A 13,186-nucleotide genomic window follows, 5' to 3' on the forward strand; every position below is an offset into this window, starting at 1 on the left:
AACTAACAAAAGAAAGGCACTCAAATGATAAAAGTGCTGCCATATAAACATTCACTGAATATCAATAGACAATTATTTGTTGTACAATAAAAGCATTAACTGGTAGGAAACTGGCAAACACACTTAAATGAAAACATGAATAATGATGCTGCAAAATGCTTGTGATTAATGTTAACAGATGAGAACAATTGTCACGAAAGGAGATACTGCCAGCCCAGCTATCTGGAATTTTGTAAAAAAATTATATGTCATTTGTGAATATCAACATGATTCATATGCTTGTGTTACAACTGTATTAGAACTGTATGTCATATAAGATGGTTTGTACAGACGTGTGCTGAATATATATTTTTTAAAGTACTGAACTTGGAGGTGTGACCACAGTGTGCCCTGCTTGATTAGAACACAAGTGTATATGCATTATTGTTGCTGTTTGGATGTATATATTTTAACAATGGAGACTGGAACACAGGAGGTTAATTTCAGAAAAACAACTGAAAATTTAAATCACTTTGTGACAGTTAGGGACAGGATGTCTATACTAGGGAGTTCTCTGTGTTATCTTGAAAGAGAAATAATTACTAGGCTTGAGATGTGAAATTGTTTTGTTGTTTTATGACTTCCAGGATCTGCCTTAGATCTAAAAAGGGCCCTTATTTATATGTTTTCACAGGTAGATGCTAAATGTGGTTGTTTTTGAGCCTGGGATCTGAAGTCAGATGACAAGACATGTCATTCTGCAAGTATCCCAGCAGTAATATTTGGAATATTAAATTTAAGAACTCTCTGAGAGAGAGACTGAACATTTTGTCTTTGACCTACCAAGAACATCCACTCACCACATCTGCCTGCTTGCTCTGTAAATAAGTCTAGAGAACAATATAATTCTCTTAGATACAGTCAGAAATACAGCAAAGCTTAATTTAGATGTTTTTCTTTATTTATTTGAGGCTGTCCTGCAATGTTGTTTTAAATACTTCCTGTGATTTTGAACTCTGATGCAACTGTGATTATACAGAGTATTTTATTTTCCTTTTATTATTTATAATTAAATATATTTAAACATTTCATTGTGACTATTTATGAGACATATTTAAGTTCTGAGAGTACTTGCATATTTATTTGGTGACACTGTGGGCCACCCCTAATAGCCTTGCTCTTGGTCAGACTACCCTTTGTACTGATAGTAACATTACACAGTAAGATTGGACACCCTTGGTAAAGGCCCTCAAAGTACCTAATAAGGACATGGCCAGTGACAGTGATAAGGACCTTATAGTCTGGGCAAAAGGGGGCATAGCTAGTAAACCTGTGCCAGCCTTTCCCAGATATTATGTGTGTGTGTATAAATCAAACCTCTTAGTGTGTGTGTGTGTGTGTGTGTGTGTGTGTGTGTGTGTGTGTGTGTGTGTGTGTGCGTCAGCTACTTGGGCAGGGACACAAAGCACTGGTTAGAGAGAGAGGGTGCTGGAGGTCTTGGCTTGGCCACTCAGCTGAGATCTCGACCCTATAGCTGTGCCAGTGGGGAGTCTTATTGGGGATCTGGAGAAAGATGTAGAAACCAGAGCCAGGCTGACTGTTGTGTCTGTGTGCTCTTAAGGGAAATTGCACTTTACTGTGTGTGTACTTGTCATCCTCCCAATGTACGTACCCCACTAGTGCCAGTGGTGAGGACTGAGGTTCCTTGATTACTGGGCCAGTGGTGGAGCATCACACCAATCATGAGGAGATTGTTAATGTTACAATACTTCAGCAAAAATCCTGCAACATATATTTAATGTTTTGTGGTGGGAGGCAAACTGTAGTAGTTTTATTAATGTGTTAACTGGTAAGCCCACTAGGTACAAATAAATCTTTTCTGGGGTGACCAAAATGTACTGGTCTTTTTAAGTGATTTGCTCATGGTCACAGAACCAAGTAAAGCCATAGGGAATCAAACTCATGACTAAAGGATGAAGCTTATCAGCAGCTCATAGACTTCACCTTGCATACAGTACCAGAGAGACGTGGCAGAAGAACTACTGCTACAATGGAGGGTGACAGTAACTGTGGAGACAGCTAAAATGGGAAAATACAATGCTTGTGAGATTACAATACTGACAGGCAGCAGTTATAACATGGAAGGAAATCATGTCCATTCTATGTACAGCCTACATCTGAACATTTATGTGCCAAGTTTCCATGCATGGCCACCAACTGAGCCATTCCTATACATGGTCACCTATTGAACATATCTAAAGTACAGACAGCATGTCAACAGTTCTCATATACAGTAAACTGTCAGTTATCCGGAACTCAAGCAACTGGTACTCTCAAGCAACCAACAAAGAAATACTGAAAAAATACAGTACAATTTTCATGTGTTGCACTTCCTGTTTCCCCCCACAGAAACATACCTTATGTTTTTAGAGTTTTAAAAAGGAAGATAGGAATAAATTCCCTCTCTCACCAACCTGGGAACAAGTCAAACAAAACAAGTAATATAGGGTACAGTATTAGTCAGATCTGTTTTTAATAGTAACTCTCAAGCAACCAAAAACTACAGTTATCTGGCATCTACCAATCCTCATGGGTGCCAGTTAACTGAAAGTTTACTGTACGGCCTTCATATCACCACCTCCCCTACATGACCACTCTATAAACATGATTATACCATGTGAACATCTCTCATATGTGACCAGCATGTGAAAGGTACCATGCATGGCTATCCTGTGAGCAGTACCTCACATGATCACCATTGAATACACCATGTGCAACAGCTACATGTAGTTCAATGCACAAAATTAGCAGTAAAAATGTACTCCTAGACACATGAAGAGTATATGGCTTGCCAGCTTCTTTAAGCAACAGTTACAGTTTCACCTATTACACCATGTGCAACAGCTACATGTAGTTCAATGCACAAAATTAGCAGTAAAAATTTACTCCTAGACACATGAAGAGTATATGGCTTGTCAGCTTCTTTAAGCAACAGTTACAGCTTCACCTACAGCCGGTGTCCTCCTTAAGACCTGCAAGCCAATTATAAAAACAAAAAATCCAGTTGCAAGACCCAATTCTTACACATTCTTCAACTTCATTTTCAATTTCGCAACCAGTTTTTTGATTTATCCCACCATACATTTCTGCCTTTTTTTTAATTGCAAAACCTTTGCCTCAAGCAACTATAGTTTAAATGTATCTTTGCATACTTCAGTTTCAGACGGCCACCTCTACAGACCGCTGTCCTTCAAAAATGGAGTCCAGAGCCATAACCCTGTAGGTATCAATCTACTTCCTGGTTAAGCCACTGTTTAATATGTAACTAATATGTTTAATATGTTTTCTAAGGAAAACATCTAGAAACCACAACTACCTCTGTTTTACTTTTCTGTTATTCACTCTTAGGTCTTCCATTGCCACAAGCAACTAACTGGGTCCATTCCCCTAACTAATGGGCCATATAAGTGTACAGTACTACTCCAAGTTCTCATCTACTCTCCCACTCTTCATCTATCATTAAACAGTCATTTGTTAAAATACAGAGAACTGAATCCATAGTTCAGAACTCCAGCAATTCCATCTAGCATTCATCTGATCACCATCAGCATTCAAACATTGCTTAATAGGAGTAATATTATGGAATGGCTAAACTGCAGCAACAGCTAAACCTCTTCAAGTGCACCAAACTTTAGTGTATACGCTAGATAAACTGCAGCAACAGCCAGAAGCCTTGCAAAAGTCAATGTTCATTTTTGGCAAAAAATGAAACATCAACCAGGAACCTCGCAAAGGTTACTAATCAGCCCAGGCAAACTGTATCGGTAGTCATAGTTTCTTGCAAAGAACAGCATCCCACCAACAAAACTGCAGCCATAAGTCCTGTAGATATCAGTGTCCATCCCGGACTAAAATGAAACTTCGGCTCTGGATCCAGCAAAGGCCACTTCGCAGCCTAGCTTAATTGCATCAGCGACCATAGTTATAGGCCCTGCAAGAACATGTCCATCCCAGGCTAAACTGCATCCGGAATAGCAAGCTCTGTTGGTTTGGGACTACAAAGTCCTGACAATAACCCAGGCAATTTGAACTTGATTTGGAGCTCAGGAACCTGCTGGAGTTGGAGTGGGGATGATCAGCACACCTATTCTGGATGGAAATAGGAGTAGAGTGGGCCATACTATGCCAAAATACTTCAGAGGAGATGCAGTGATGCAAGGCTGACCTGGGGTTAGGCATCTGACCACCTAGCCATCACTGCAGGTGAAATGGAGCATGTGCATGCATGAGGATGGAACAGTGGTGCCAGTGGTAACACTGATCGCACAGTCTATAGGCAGGGGTTGTGTGACATCTATCTGATCCCTGTCTAAACTTCACCATCACCCACAGGCTCTACAAAGGGCACACTGCCTATCTAAGTTTAATTGTACCTTCAGACATAGGATCTCCAAAGGGCAGTGTCTATTTCCAGCTAAAATGCAGCAGCTATGGCTCTGCAAAGATTACCACCAGTCCCCAACCAAGCTGTATCATCAGCCATAATCCTGCAAACATCACTATCTTCCTTGTCTGAATATCATCAGCAGCTATGGGCCATGCACCACCAAAATGACAGCATCAGCCACTGATCTTGTAAAGATCAATGTTTGCAGAGATTAAACTTCAGCATCAAACATATACTCTTTAAAGACTGGTGTTTGTATGAGGTTAAATTGCAGCATTAACCACAGGGTCTAAAAAGATCACTTGTACTCCCCAGACAAAGTACATCATTAGCTATGAGGTCAAAATATATTGTAAAGGGAGTCTACTTCTTGGATCTCTTAATAAATAATTTCTTCACTGTCAACATTACTTTTTTCGACTTTGTGAGATCTTTCTATTTTTTAAACACCTTTATTAAATTATCACTTAAAATACATGCAAATAGACATTAACAGAAAAAAAAACAACAGTATTATCATTTTCCCATTTACATACATTATACATCACATCTTTTCTTTCTTTGCAACTATCATCAGTCCAACATAACATAAATTGCCAAATGCTTGACTTCTCTTAAACCTCACGCCTGCTGTTCCTGAACATTATTCTGTATGTATTGTTCCCACAACTTCCATTTATTTCTATGTAATTTGCTCCTTTCCTTTTTCTAAAGATCCCTCTTCCATTTCTTTTATCTCTTTTATAATATTCAATATTTTAAATACACTTGTATAAAAATCTTTTTATTTCCCTTTTTTTTGTGAAAACAGATGCAGTAAAATGTAACAATATTAATAGACAGGTAGTAATATGATCAGAGAATACATTGCTGAATAATAAAACATAAATGCAAAACATTAAGAACTATTTATACATATGCCGAAATTCCATCATTGATTACATACTTCAAGCTAGTATGTTCAAAAATGAATTTCCAAAATTCTGTAAAGTGAGTGTGGGATTTCTCAGTGTAGGTTAAATATTTGTGAGCTAGTAGGTGTTTGGTAGCGAACTGTTTGAAACCCTCCCATGTGAGTGATGCTCTATCCTTCCAATGTAATGTAATGTAGTATTTAAGTAAAGAAAAAAGAAGTTATGTACTCACCATAACGTTCCATGTGAGTTGTTCATCTCGCCTTCATTCTTACTGATGAGTTTTGATGAGTTTGGAGCCGATCCTCGCTTCTGACTCGGTCAACTGCAAAAGCTCAAGGTCTTCAAGCAGCTCGAGGCCAACTCCCTATCCCATGATGCACCTTGAGCTTCCCCCAGATCTTGTTTGCTGCCAACTGGCTACCTATGACTATTAATATGCCACCCTAAGAACTGGATAAGAGACAATACACCATAAATAAAAGAAGTCTCGGTCCTCAAGTAGACTGGATGGGGGTTGGAGGGTGGGATGTAAGAATGAAGGCGAGATGAACAACTCACATGGAACGTTATGGTGAGTACATAACTTCTTTATATGAAATTGTTCTATCTCGCCATTCATTCTTACTGATGGGTAGCATCCCAAGCACCATCTTTCTCGGGTGGCTCATGGGAGAATGTTCTTCAGAACAGTGGAACCAAAGGAAGCCCTGTCCCTGGAGGCCTTGTCTACTCTGTAATGAGTAATGAAGGTATGAGGCCTTGACCAGGTAGCTGCTGCACAAATAGTATCTAATGGTAACTTAGCAGAGAAGGCTGAAGAGGTAGACACAGCTCTAGTAGAGTGGGCCTTTATTTTTTGTTGTAATGGAGCATTCACTGAACTGTAAGTGAAAGAAATACAATCTGATAACCATCTTGACAAGGTGACTTTGGTCACTGGAGTACCTTTTTTGGTTCCGAAAAGGAGACAAAGAGCTGTTCTGTTTGTCTGAATTGTTTGGTCCTGTCCGAATAAAATCAGAGTTGCCTATGAACATCAAGTTTGTGCAGCATGTGTTCCATCTTATTTGTGTATTTAGGGAAGAAAACGGGCAATTCAATAGATTGGTTGAGATTTGTTTCCGAACAAACTTTGGGTAAAAATGATGGATTAGTTCTGAGTGAGACTGTCATTATGGAAAATCAGATAAGGAGGTTTGATCGTCAAGGCCTGTAACTCAGAAATCCTCTGAGCAGAAGTGACAGCTATTAAAAATATGGTCTTCCATGAGAGATATTTCAAATCACAAGATGAGGCTGATTCGAAAGGGGGTAATATAATTCAGGAAAGAACAAAATTTAGATTCCATGACATGGCTGGAGTTTTGACGGGTGGTCTCAAGTGAATAGTACCCTTGAGAAAGGCTTTAGAGAGTCGATGTGACATGACATTAGAACCCTGGACACCAAGATGAAAGTTCGAGATTAGTGCTAACTGAACTCTAATGGTAGCTGCAGTGCCGCCTTCATTGAAAACTTTAGTCAGAAACTCCTGAATGGATGAAATTGAAGCTAGGTATGGATCAATATCATTCTGAGATGCCCATATAGAAAATCTCTTCCATTTGCTAAGATATAACTTTCTGGTAGATGATTTATGAGGGGATGTTAAAATATGTTGAGCCTCGGCTGAGAGGTTGTGAATCCGGGCTATGTTTGGAATTGGAGCAGCCAAGCTGTCAGTTTGAGGGAGTGAAGGGAAGGATGAAGAGCCCCCGATGAATGGGCCAGAAGATCCGGAACCGGGTCCATGATCCAAGGTTCTTCCAATAGATGAGGCTGAAGGAAGGGAAACCAGATTTGATGAGGCCAGTAAGGGGCTATTAAGATTATGGTTCTTCCCAGAGTCTTTGCTTTCTGCAATACTTTGGGTATTAGAGGGAAGGAGGAAAGGCATAAAGGAGACCCAGGGGCCAACTGTGCACCAGTGCATCCCTTGGGGCATCCCCCAGCGGGGGGATTAGGGCGAAGTAGCTGCTGCATTTCGTGTTCGTTGGGTTGCAAAGAGATTGCAGCAAGGCTGGTCCCATCTGTGGAAGATCCTTTCTGCTACTTGTTTCTTTAGGGACCACTCGTGAGGCAAGAGAATTGCCCTGCTTAGCTTGTCTGCTATCACACTGGATTTCCCTGGGATGTGTGTTGCTATCAGAAAGCATTGGGTGAAAGTTCCCCAATGTCATACTCTTAGGGCCTCTCGACACGGAATAAGATTTTGTTCTTCCTTCTTTGTTTATGTACCAGACCACTGACATATTGTCTGTCTGAATTCCAATTGTTCCCAGAGGGAGAGAGTCTTGAAAGGACTGCAGTGCTAGGAGTACCACTCTCATCTTCAGGACATTGATATGCAGATAAGCCTCGTGCTACTTTCATGTGCCTTGGGCTGTTCTTCCCTGATAATAGTCCCCCCCACCCTATCAAGGAAGCATCCATGGTCACCGTGGCTATAGGAATAGGTAAAACAAATGGGTGGCCTAGAGTTACTTGTTGAGATGTCAGCCACCACTTAAGGTCCTTCTTGCACATATTTGTTATCATGATTTGGTGTGACATTGGAAGTTCCTGAAAGGACCATTGAGAGAACAGTAGTACTTGCATATGCATCCGACCCAAAGGAATGGCAATGAGCACTGCCGCCATCGTTCCTAGCAATTTGAGTACCACTGAGACTGGGGTTTTTGTCTTTGGAAGCAGGTCTAGGATTTCTTTTCGTAAAAGAGAAACTCTTTCTGGAGGAAGACATAAGGTCATTGAGACTGTATCTAGTTTTGCTCCTATAAAAATGGTCTGTTGTAATGGCGACTAGGCAGATTTTTCTGAGTTTATGGTAATCCCCAACTGACTGCAGAGATTTAAAGTTGTGTCCCTTGCGTGTATGAGTTGATGCCTGGTGGTGGCAGTGAGGAGCCAGTCGTCTAGGTATGGAAACACCTGGAATCCCAAACGTTTCAGGTGAGCCGTGACTACTACCATGCATTTGGTGAACACTCTGGGGGCTGTAGTGAGACCAAAGTGCAGAACGCAAAATTGATAATGACTGGCTCCCAGCCAGAAGCGTAGATGATCCCTGGATGGCCTGTCCATTTTTTATGTGGTAGTACGTATCCTGGAGATCTATCGAGCACATTCAATTGGCTTTCCCCAGAAAGGAGAGTATTGACTGTAGTGTGACAATCCGGAACTTTGTCTTTTTTACTGACTCATTTAGTCTGCTGAGGTCTAGAATAGGTCTCCAATCCCCCATTTTCTTTGGAACTAAAAAGAATCTTGAGTAAGTTACGGATCCTCTCTGGTCTGCTGGGACTGGTTGGATGGCTCTTTTTTCCAGCAACCTTTGGACATCTATAGCTGCTTGTTCCCTGTGACTGGGTGGAACATCTGGGATTTTTTTCACAAGAGGGGACAGCATGGCAAAGGGAATTGAGTATCCTTTGGATATGATACTTTGTACCCAGCTGTCTTTTGTTATTTTTTGCCAGGCGTCTGGGTACAAAGAAAGGCGTCCCAAGACTGTCTCCAGAGATGGACAGTTGGGCCTACTCTCAGGAGCGCTGATAGGGCTTCCCAAAGAACTGATCTCTGTCACCCTGTTTCTGCGGACCCCATCTGCAGATTGGATGGCATCTTCCATTATTTCCCCCTCCTCTGCCTCTAGAGGGGGGTTCACCACGAGTGTCCTGGAAAGATCATTGAGATTTACGGAACCACATCTTTCCATACCCCCTCCCTTTGGGGTAAGGTCTAATTGGGGTAGAAAAATGTACTCTGATGCAGACAAAGTCCTCCGTCTTTCTCACTCCTGGTAAGTGTTTCCTTTACTTACAGTCCAAAAAGGGACAAGCCATCAAAAGGGGTGTTAATAAAGGAAGACTTAAAGGGTTCCACATCCAGGAATGTCGCTTAAGGGCAATTCCTGTACCCGCTGCTCTGCTCATTCCATCAGCTGCATATGACACCAGATGCATGGAGAGTTCACAATAGAATTAAGAGTAGAGAGCTGGGAAGTTACCTTGTCTGACTCCCCCACAGCTACTGAACCCTGCAGGGGATCTCCCAGTTACTTTAGGAGATCCCTTTGTAACCTAGTGAAATGTGTAAGATAGTTCAGTGATCGAAGGACAAAAGCTGCTGAACTAAACATATGCTTCCCATACCTGTCCATTACCCTGGACTCTCAATTAAGAGAATGAACAGACGTATAAGTTTCTGACAGTTCCTTCTTGGTGGCTGCTGCCACCACCATGGCATCAATGGGCACTTCTTTAGTTAGAAAGGTTTTGTCTTGAGGGCAAGTTATACATTTATTAGGTCTCCTGAGAACAGGCTCCGTGGTATCCGGGAACACCTATGGCCTCCGAGAGAGTAACTCAATCAACTCATCAAAGGGTGGAGACACCCAAGAGGTGGAAGGTTGAGACCCAAAAGCCTTCAGGAGGACTGACTCATCATCAGTAGGGTTAAGGGATTTCCAGCCACCCCTCTGTTTAAGAATTTCTAAAATATCTGCGAATGAGATATCCTCTGACAGGGACTGTGGGGACCCTTCTGACTCATCTAAGTCAGTATCCAAAGTGATCGATTCCTGTGGGGAGTCCAGATGCTTCCTCTTGCAAAGTCTCTTCCTGGGAACCTCTTCAGTGGGAGCTTCTGAAGGGGTCTCGGAAGAACATGGCTCACCCAATGGGGCTTCCTGAGGCTCAGGGTCTCTACCCTTTAATGGAGCATGTGCTGTACAGGTAGACACCGGTGCTTTAAGGGAGGGAGCTGCTGGTACTGACAGAGTGGTTGTCGGCATGGACAATACCCTCCTCATGGCCTCGAAGGCCCCTCAGTCCTGATACGAGGAATCCCCTGGATCCAAGGATACAAGGTACTCTCCCGGCACCAGAACAGAGGGCTCCGAGCCTGAGGTCGGAGCCGAGCTCACTCAAGCTGAGGTCTATCCTCCCCGGACCCGACTGGCGAGCGTCAGCTCTGAGATCCATCGGTTGGCACCGAAGATATCAGGGCAGTCTGAGCCGACAAACCTAAGGTAGGTGTCGGCCCCGAGGGCTCCACAATCATCACTTCTGAGCTCTCCTGCTCCAAAACTTTGAGGGAGATCGGAGGAGGAACAGAAGACAGTGGGGGAATTTGTGTCGGCTCCGAAGTCCCAGGGGTCGGTGCTGATAAAATTTTTCAAGTGCCAGTATCTGCAGAAGCCTCTTCACCACACGATCCACATCCAAATCAGAGAGCCTACTTGAGGCCCGAGAAGAATGTGTGGATGAAGCCACTGACTATAAGATGGGGGATTTCAATGTAGGAGATACTGGCTCCTAACCAAAACAACAGTCAACTTCGTTGGCTATGGAGCTGATGCTGTAGCTTTACTGGATCCGGTTGTTGGAGTTGATGGACTTTTTCTTGGCTCCGAAGAATTAAAAGACGTCTTTGAGTATTTGTCATTCTTATCCAGTGCCTCTTGGAAAGAGGATTTCAAAAGACCTCTATCCATAAGTTTCCTCTTCATCTCATGCAACACTCTAGCACTAAAAGCGTGGCATATTGAACAACTTTCTTGTAGGTGCACCTCACCCAAACAGTAGACACAGTCAGTATGTCCATTAGTGATGGACATCTTTTGCCAACATCTTGGGCATTTTTTAAACCCAGAGACTAAGTTATGTAAAATATCTAAATATACGATATATATCTATATCAGCACAGCACACTAACTCTTAATATCTAATTATCCAAGTATCAATGTACTTGCCACTGTAAATAAAAGGGCTCTAACTCAGAACACACAACTATGAAGAAAAATGAGATAGGGAGAAACTCAAGTCCTAAAAACGCGGCCACTTATAACTAATTTAAACTATCTCTTCTTCTTCTTTCAGCTTTTCCCGGTTAGGGGTCGCCACAGTGGATCACCTGCCCACTCATGATTGGCAGTGGAGTTTTACGGTGTTGAGTTGCCAGCCTGGTGCCCAACCTTCCTCAGAAGGCACACACATACACGCACTCAAGCCTACGGACAGTTTATAGTGTCCAATCCACCTACAGCATGCCTTTGGGATGTGGGAGGAAACTGGAGCACCCGGAGGAAACCCACGTAACCACAGGGAGGACATGCAGACTCCGAACAGAGGGCACCCCAGCTGAGGATTGTAAATCTCTAAATATCTAAATATCTAATTTAAGCTTTTTCAACAAGTTTTAAAGAGAGAAAAACAATAACTTTCACTGGCCAGAGCTGGTGAATGTCCAATCAAGTTGCAGAGGCAAACGAGATCTGAGGGAAGATCAAGGTGCACCATGGGATAGGGAGTTGGCCTCGAGCTAGTTGAAGACCTCGAGCTTTTGCAGTTGGCCGAGTTGGAGGGGAGGATCGGGTCTGAACCTGTCAAAACTCATCAGTAAGAATGAACAGCGAGATAGAACAACTTCACATCTAGTGTTATTAATCTTCGTGTTTGTAGTTTAGTCAGACCTGCGGGGATGATATGTAGGAGAGCTAGTTTCCAAGATAAGGTGGACTTTCATAGCCCATTTTTTCTAGTTGGACTCTAAGTGAGCACCATAGCTTGTAGGTGCATTTGCTGCTCCAGAAGATGTGGACTACATCAGCCTTGTGATTATCACAATAGGAACAGAATGGAGAGGTGGTTGGGTATATTTTATTTATAATGATTGGTGCGAGATAGGCATTATGAAGTATCATGATCTGTACATATTTAAGTTTTTTTAAGGGGAATACGTTTGGCGGTAAGCTGGATCTCTTGAGTTATGTGTTTGTTTGTGACTGAAAGATCGATTTCCTTCCAGTAACTAGAATAAATAACTTCTTTGTGCATTTTGATTGATAGAATAAGTTTGTAGGAGTTAGATAGCATTTTGCTGTTTGAGGACAGGAGGTTCCATATGGTTTTATAGGTTTGAATGTCATCTGCATTGATATTAGGATTGTCTATGATGTATTGGCTAAGGTCTCAAATTTGCCTTAAAATGATTGTATAGCTTTTAGGGAGCTTACATTGTGTTCTCATTTCAGTGATAGCATTGTTCTTGAAGGGAAATATATCAGAGATGGTTAGTTTCTTGAGGAGGGGATAATTGTTTAGGTTAATCATGTTGCTGTTCATTTTGAGATTGGGGTTAAGGTGGATAGGTTGTAGGAAAGTGAATGCACAATATAGGTTTAATGATAAGAACATCTTTTGTATGATAGTGATTTTATGTTTATTGACTAGGTGTATTTTAAGATTTTTCAAATTTTCGTTGTAAAGGAACTGTAGTTTACCATTATATTGTGATACTTATTAAATAAAACACACTGCCCAATTGTTTAAGAAGTTGACAATGAACTATTTAAGAAATATGTCCAATTACAACAATATGTCTAATCACAACAATATGCCTACAAACCAAACAAAGGAAAAGGATGAACCTTGTAGATTGTAGATTACAAAAAATGGGCTGAACTGCTGATCTGTTTCTTCAGATAAACTACTCGTACATGTTTAAGAGTGATTTACTCTGAACCTTTGGTGTGTCATCTGATTTATGTAAAAATATCACGCCAAACTTGAGCATGCAAACTTTCTTAATAGACTTAATCTGAGACCCAGATACATGCTTATTTCACTGTTTGTGTACTTATATACTTGTATATGTCTAAGTAGCTATTTATTTTATAATAATGGAGAATACTGGAAGGAACTGATGGCATACCTGTCAACTAATCTGATTTAGGTATTGAGGTATGATTTTGGCACTCGAAGTTAGCCTTGCTTCCTCTAGATGTACTGATTTTATTCAT

At 41.5% G+C, this 13,186-nt stretch overlaps 1 protein-coding gene across 1 annotated transcript in view; it reads right to left on the reverse strand.

Moving 5' to 3' along the window:
* Window positions 1–13,186, reverse strand: part of CCDC57 (coiled-coil domain containing 57) — a 3,049,962-nt gene that overhangs the window by 497,303 nt on the left and 2,539,473 nt on the right. The window lies entirely within an intron of this gene.

Source organism: Protopterus annectens, chromosome 4.part0, assembly GCF_019279795.1.
Source record: "Protopterus annectens isolate FY-2018-M chromosome 4.part0, PAN1.0, whole genome shotgun sequence".
Lineage (NCBI taxonomy): Eukaryota > Metazoa > Chordata > Ceratodontiformes > Protopteridae > Protopterus > Protopterus annectens.